General features: G+C 48.9%; 1 non-coding gene across 1 annotated transcript; it reads left to right on the top strand.

Annotated features, from left to right (window-relative positions):
• The first annotated feature begins 1,781 nt into the window (after positions 1-1,781).
• Positions 1,782-1,855, top strand: TRNAI-AAU. The gene has a single exon. It is a non-coding gene; the product is annotated as a tRNA-Ile (tRNA).
• Positions 1,856-6,774: the final 4,919 nt, after the last annotated feature.

Raw genomic sequence — 6,774 nt, 5'->3', positions numbered from 1 at the left:
CATATTGCTACACTTAGAGGCGCCTCTCTTCTCTTTTATACTCTGTAGCTCCTGCTGGATTTTGCGTCTAATTCCCTTGTGGAGGCTTCCATTGGTGGATGGACATTTTATGGTTACACAACCTATCACATTGCTATAATCTTTTTATATAAGGACTATAAACTGAAGGACCTATGAATAAATGGTTGTGGAAGGAATCATTTAAGTTTCCATTATTTCTTATGGGAAAAGTTGCTTTGATATACAAGTGCTTTGGATTACAAGCATGCTTCCGGAACGAATTATGCTCGCAATCCAAGGTTTTACTGTATATATATATATATATATATATATATATATATATATACCATATTTATCGGGGTATACCGCGCACAGGCGTATAACGCTTACCCCAAACTTTGGAAGGTATTTTTGGGGGAAAAAAAAATTACATTTTTGTAGATGTCCATCTGCGGCTTCCTCGCGGGGTCCGTCCAGTCTATCCGCACCTTGCCCGGGGTTGCAGCGGTGTTTGTTTTGGATTTGGCGCCGAGAGGAGCCGGATTTCCTGTGTGTTCGGCTCCTCTCGCGTGGCTGCGGGCGTGGCCGAGTGCGTAGTACACTTGGCTCGGCTCTCTGCTCAGCTCCACTCGGCTCTACGCTGCGGCGCTCGGCTCCTCTCGCGTTTTTCCCCTGATTTTAAGGGGAAAAAAGTGCGTGGTATACGCCGATAAATACGGTATATATATATATATATATATATATATTAGGGCTGTGCGTTAAACGCGATATTAACGGCGTTAACGCAAACCCATGTTAACGCCGTCAATATTTTTATCGCGCGATTAACGCGGGAGCGCTCGGGGTGGACGTGCAGAGTGTGCAGCGGCGCGGCGCGGCTTACCTTCTCGCTGGATTCACAGGCAAGTTACTCACCTTGTCCCTGGATCCAGCGATGCCACCCCGCTGTGTGATCGGCGATGCCACCCCGCTGTGTGATCGAGCGGGTCCTCCTCGCTCGGCGGGTCCTCCTCGCTCGGCGGGTCCTCCTCGCTCGATTCACAGTGTCTGTGTGCCGCCGATCTCCGTTCCCTGCGACGTTACGACGCACGGGAGCGGAGAACGGCACCAAATTCAAAAAAGTAAACAAACACAATACACACAGTATACTGTAATCTTATAGATTACAGTACTGTATGTAAAAAATACACACCCCCCTTGTCCCTAGTGGTCTGCCCAGTGCCCTACATGTACTTTTATATAATAAAAACTATTCTTTCTGCCTGAAAACTGTAGATTGTCCAAAAGTGTCCCTTTATGTCAAAAATGGTTTTAGATCAGCTAGAAAACAGCGATCATAAATTATAATCACTTGCAGAATTGTGCGATAGCGATTTGCGGGGAAATTCGTCATAAATTATAATCACTTGCAGAATTGTGCGATATTTGTGGGGAAATTCGTCATAAATTAGATAGATTAATCGTGAGTTAACTATGACATCAATGCGATTAATCGCGATTAAAAATTGTAATCGTTTGACAGCACTAATATATATATAGGGGTTCTAAGTCATTTTCTAGCAAAAAAAAATATGTTTTTTACATGTAGGACAGAAATGCCATAATTGGCCCGGAATGAAAAAGGTTAAAAAAAGGCATGGGGGATCCCCTTAAAATTCATACCAGGCCCTTATCACTCGGAGCATAGATGAAAGAGTATACTTTGCTGGGCGTGAGAGAAAGTGTCACCTGTGCGCTTTCATCACAGAAAAAAAAAATGTTTTTTGAACATGTGATCACACGGCCGGTTAGCTCAGTTGGTTAGAGCGTGGTGCTAATAACGCCAAGGTCGCGGGTTCGATCCCCGTACGGGCCAAAGAAGTTTTTTTTTTTGTATGGTCAATTTAATTTTTATCAGCTCACTTACCCTTGGTGCAAGTTACGTGTCCAGTGCCTGGAAAACAAAAAGACAAGTGAAATATGAATAACTGGTAACGGCATACCCTTATACTGGAGGGCAAACACATTCACTGGGTCTATTCACCCCCCAATGCCCTGGGATAAAAAAAAAATCACAATCATATGGGTTTGCACATTAGCGCATTTTACGCTTTAAAATTTATTTATCTCCATACACATCAAAGGTGAAAAAAAAAAGTTTAAAGGGTTCTTGCTCATGCTATGAATTTAGGCAAGAAAGCGTCAATCAATATATCCTTATGACCCTATCTGTGGTCAGCCATCCGCACCCTCTGTCCTGACTAGGGTTGTCCCGATACCGATACTAGTATCGGTATCGGGACCGATTCCGAGTATTTGCGGGAGTACTCGTACTCCCGCAAATACCCCCGATACCAAAATAGAATACAACGGTACCCCCTCCCCCCCATGCCGTCGCCGTGACGCCGCATCCCGCCGCCGTTCGCCGCATCCCCGCTACCGCCGACTGTGTAATACGCCGGGAACATTACAGCTTTGAATAGCTGTAATGATTCGCACCGCGCATAGACACTCCCCCTCGCTCGGGTGAACTGTCCAATCCCGAGCAAGGGGGAGTGTCTATACGCAGCGCGGCGCCAATCATTACAGCGATTCAAAGTTGTAATGTTCCCGGCGTATTACACAGTCGGCGGCAGCGGGGATGCAGGTAAGCGGGACATGGCTGCATGGGGGGAGACAATGGCTGGATGGGGGGATACATGGATGCATGGGGGGAGACAATGGCTGGATGGGGGGAGACAATGGCTGGATGGGGGGATACATGGCTGCATGGGGGGAGACAATGGCTGGATGGGGGGAGACAATGGCTGGATGGGGGGAGACAATGGCTGGATGGGGGGAGACAATGGCTGCTTGGGGGGAGACAATGGCTGGATGGGGGGATACATGGCTGCATGGGGGGAGACAATGGCTGGATGGGGGGGATACATGGGGGGAGACAATGGCTGGATGGGGGGATACATGGCTGCATGGGGGGAGACAATGGCTGGATGGGGGGATACATGGCTGCATGGGGGGAGACAATGGCTGGATGGGGGGGAGACAATGGCTGGATAGGGGGGGGTCAAAGGCTGCATGGGGGGAGACAATGGCTGGATGGGGGGATACATTGATGCATGGGGGGAGACAATGGCTGGATGGGGGGAGACAATGGCTGGATGGGGGGATACATGGCTGCATGGGGGGAGACAATGGCTGGATGGGGGGAGACAATGGCTGGATGGGGGGGATACATGGCTGCATAGGGGGAGACAATGACTGGATGGGGGGGATACACGGGGGGAGACAATGGCTGGATGGGGGGATACATGGCTGCATGGGGGGTGACAATGGCTGGATGGGGGGATACATTGCTACATGGGGGGAGACATGGCTGGATGGGGGGATACATGGCTGCATGGGGGGTGACAATGGCTGGATGGGGGGATACATTGCTGCATGGGGGGAGACAATGGCTGGATGGGGGGATACATGGCTGCATGGGGGGAGACATGGCTGGATGGGGGGATACATTGCTGCATGGGGGGAGACAATGGCTGGATGGGGGGATACATGGCTGCATGGGGGGAGACATGGCTGGATGGGGGGGATACATGGCTACATGGGGGGAGACATGGCTGCATGGGGGGAGACAATGGCTGGATGGGGGGATACATGGCTGCATGGGGGGAGACATGGCTGGATGGGGGGGATACATGGCTACATGGGGGGAGACATGGCTGGATGGGGGGGAGACATGGCTGCATGGGGGGAGACATGGCTGCATGGGGGGGATACATGGCTGCATCTGTGGGGGGACATGGCTGCATCTGTGGGGGGACATGGCTGCATTTGGGGACACATTTAAAAAAAGTATCGGTATTCGGTATCGGCGACTACTTGAAAAAAAGTATCGGTACTTGTACTCAGTCCTAAAAAAGTGGTATCGGGACAACCCTAGTCCTGACCTCAGGAAAAGAAGATCTAATATTTTACTGTCAGTACCAACTACAAATAAACAAATGCTGGGCTGCTGACTTCCTCCTGAAAATGCTAGATGCCTGGCGCTCTCTGGCTACTACAGTAGAACCTCGGATTGCGAGTAACACGGTTAACGAGCGTTCCGCAATACACGAGCACTGTATTTTTAAAAATCGTAACTCGGTTTGCGAGTGTTGCCTCGCAATATGAGCAGGATTCAGGCCAAAGCATTGTGCAGTACCACGTTTGGCCTGAGGTGGGGGGGGGGCGCCGGAGCCGAGCAGAGCATGGAAATGCATGGAAAGGCCCGAAGATAGCATGGCTAACCTCGGCAAATCTCAGGAACAAAGTCTTTCCGAGGTGTCCTCTTTTCAGCCGTTTCTGAGGCTCTCTGGCGCCCCCCGCCTCTGGCCGCATGCGGTATTGCATGCCATTGAAGTCAATGTGGAACAAATTATTTTAATTTCCATTGACCTTGAACGGATTATGATCGTAATCCGAGGTTCCACAGTATTTGTTTTTTTTCTCAGTCACTGACCTGGAACAAGCATTCAGAGTAAAGATCCTGATCTGCATACTTCTTTTAGAGCAGTAACTGATGTAGCACTACTCCCTCAGGAGCCACTGAATTTTGGGTACCCCTTTGTCTGCACAGTCAGGCAACATGCATTTTCAGCAGTCACACGTAGTTGGAAAAACAGTTTAAAGGGGTTGTAAAGGTAATTTTTTTCCCTAAATAGCTTCCTTTACCTTAGTGCAGTCCTCCTTCACTTACCTCATCCTTTGATTTTGCTTTTAAATGTCTTTATTTCTTCTGAGAAATCCTCACTTCCTGTTCTTCTGTCTGTAACTCCACACAGTAATGCGAGGCTTTCTCCCTGGTGTGGAGTGTCGTGCTCGCCCCCTCCCTTGGACTACAGGAGAGTCAGGACGCCCACTAACACACAGCTCCTTTCTCTATCTGCAATATAGAGAGCGTCCTGACTCTCCAGTAGTCCAAGGGAGGGGGCGAGCACGACACTCCACACCAGGGAGAAAGCCTCATTTAAAAGCAAAATGGAAGGATGAGGTAAATGAAGGAGGTCTGCACTAAGGTAAAGGAAGCTATTTAGGGAAAAGAATTACCTTTACAACCCCTTTAAGGGCTCTTTTCCCAGTTATTTTATGTAGGGATAGTATTGGATAGGAATAGGAAGCTATGGGATGTCCAGAAGTTGGTCAATGTAGAACTTTTTTTTAATTATTATTATTATTATAATAATACAGGATTTATATACCGTATTAATCGGGGTATTGCGCGCTCCAGCGTATAGCGCGCACCCCTAATGTGGACCCGCAATTCCTGTAAAAATTTTTTTTAGTACTTATAGCTTTGGGGCCAGATTCTCAAAGGCGTTACGACGGCGCAACACCATTTGCGCCGTCGTAAGTCCTAATCTGGCCCAGGGTATCTATGCGACTGATTCTTAGAATCAGTTACGCATAGATACCCATTAGATCTGACAGGCGTAAGGCTCTTACGCTGTCAGATCTTAAATGCAATTTTTTTTTCCTGCCGCTAGGTGTCGCATCGTCGTTTTCCCCGTCGTCTATGCAAATTAGCTAGTTACGCGAGATTCCCGAACGTACGCGTGCACGACGCAGTGATTTTATGACGTTTCCGTAAGCGCAAACTTGCCCCTGCTATAATGAGGTCCGTCGTATGCCATGTTAAGTATGGCGTCGGGTCAGCGTGGCTTTTTCCGTCGTTTACGTAGTTTTCGTAAGTCGTTCGCAAAAACTACTTTACGTCAATGACGCTCACGTCGGCGTCATTGACGTTTTCCGTTGTGAGCTGGAGCATGCGCACTGGGCTTTTTTCCGCCCGGCGCATGCGCAGTTCGATCGGCGCGGGGGTGCGCTTAATTTAAATACAAGCCGCCCCCTTTGAATTACGCGGCCTTACGCCGGGCCAATTACACTACGCCGACGCAAATTACGGAGCAAGTGCTTGGAGAATACGGCACTTGCTCCAGTAATTTGCGGCGGCGTAGTGTAAATGGCTTTTGCTACGCCGCCGCAGATTCTACAAGAATCTGGCCCTTGGTGTCTTGCGCGGCGTCCATCGTGCACATCTCTAGTCGGCAAGCAGGCATTTAAAATACTTTATATTTTCTATGCTTTTACCTGCAGTTTTTAAGTGAGTTGGTGACAGGGTCTCTTTAAAACATCGCTAGGACTGTAAAATGAAAATCCTTTATAAATAATAGTATAAACTCATTACATCATGAGATCTTTCCCCCTGAACTCATGGCAAGCTGGACGTGTGCTGTGCAGAATGATGACCCCACCTATATACAAGGGATTTACAGACAAGGTTACACAAAGTCCACTGTTGTCTCATATAAGTAACAATACATTCGCTTCCCAAAGGTCATGGGTAGCCCTCTTCCCACCCAACATCGCTATAAAAATAGAAAGAGCCAGGCGAAAAAATTGTTGGCCAAAAAGCAGCTGTCAGAATACAGTAGCCCAGCAGAAGGGCTTCATCCAACCGCAGATAGTATGGATGGGAGAATCTGTAATGCCGCGTACACACGACCGTTTTTACCCACTTAATCACGCCCTATAGACGAAAGATGTCTACAAGGCGGTTCCTTAACTCTCGGAGGACGTCCCCCTGGGGTGCGCACACGGGAATGTCCGTGACCGCCGGGTCCGCATCACGGATCACGGTAAATCGCCGCTGATAGCGGCGGTTTATCACGTGATTGCTCCGTCCAATGACGGAGCGATCACTTGTAAACAAACCGGCGTCATGTGATGACGCCGGTTCCTCCCTCCCCTCTCTGTACC

The sequence above is a fragment of the Rana temporaria genome, chromosome 3 (assembly GCF_905171775.1).
Source record: "Rana temporaria chromosome 3, aRanTem1.1, whole genome shotgun sequence".
Lineage (NCBI taxonomy): Eukaryota > Metazoa > Chordata > Amphibia > Anura > Ranidae > Rana > Rana temporaria.
The sequence above is the reverse complement of the archived record's forward strand: the minus strand, read 5'-3'. Positions and strand labels throughout refer to the sequence as shown.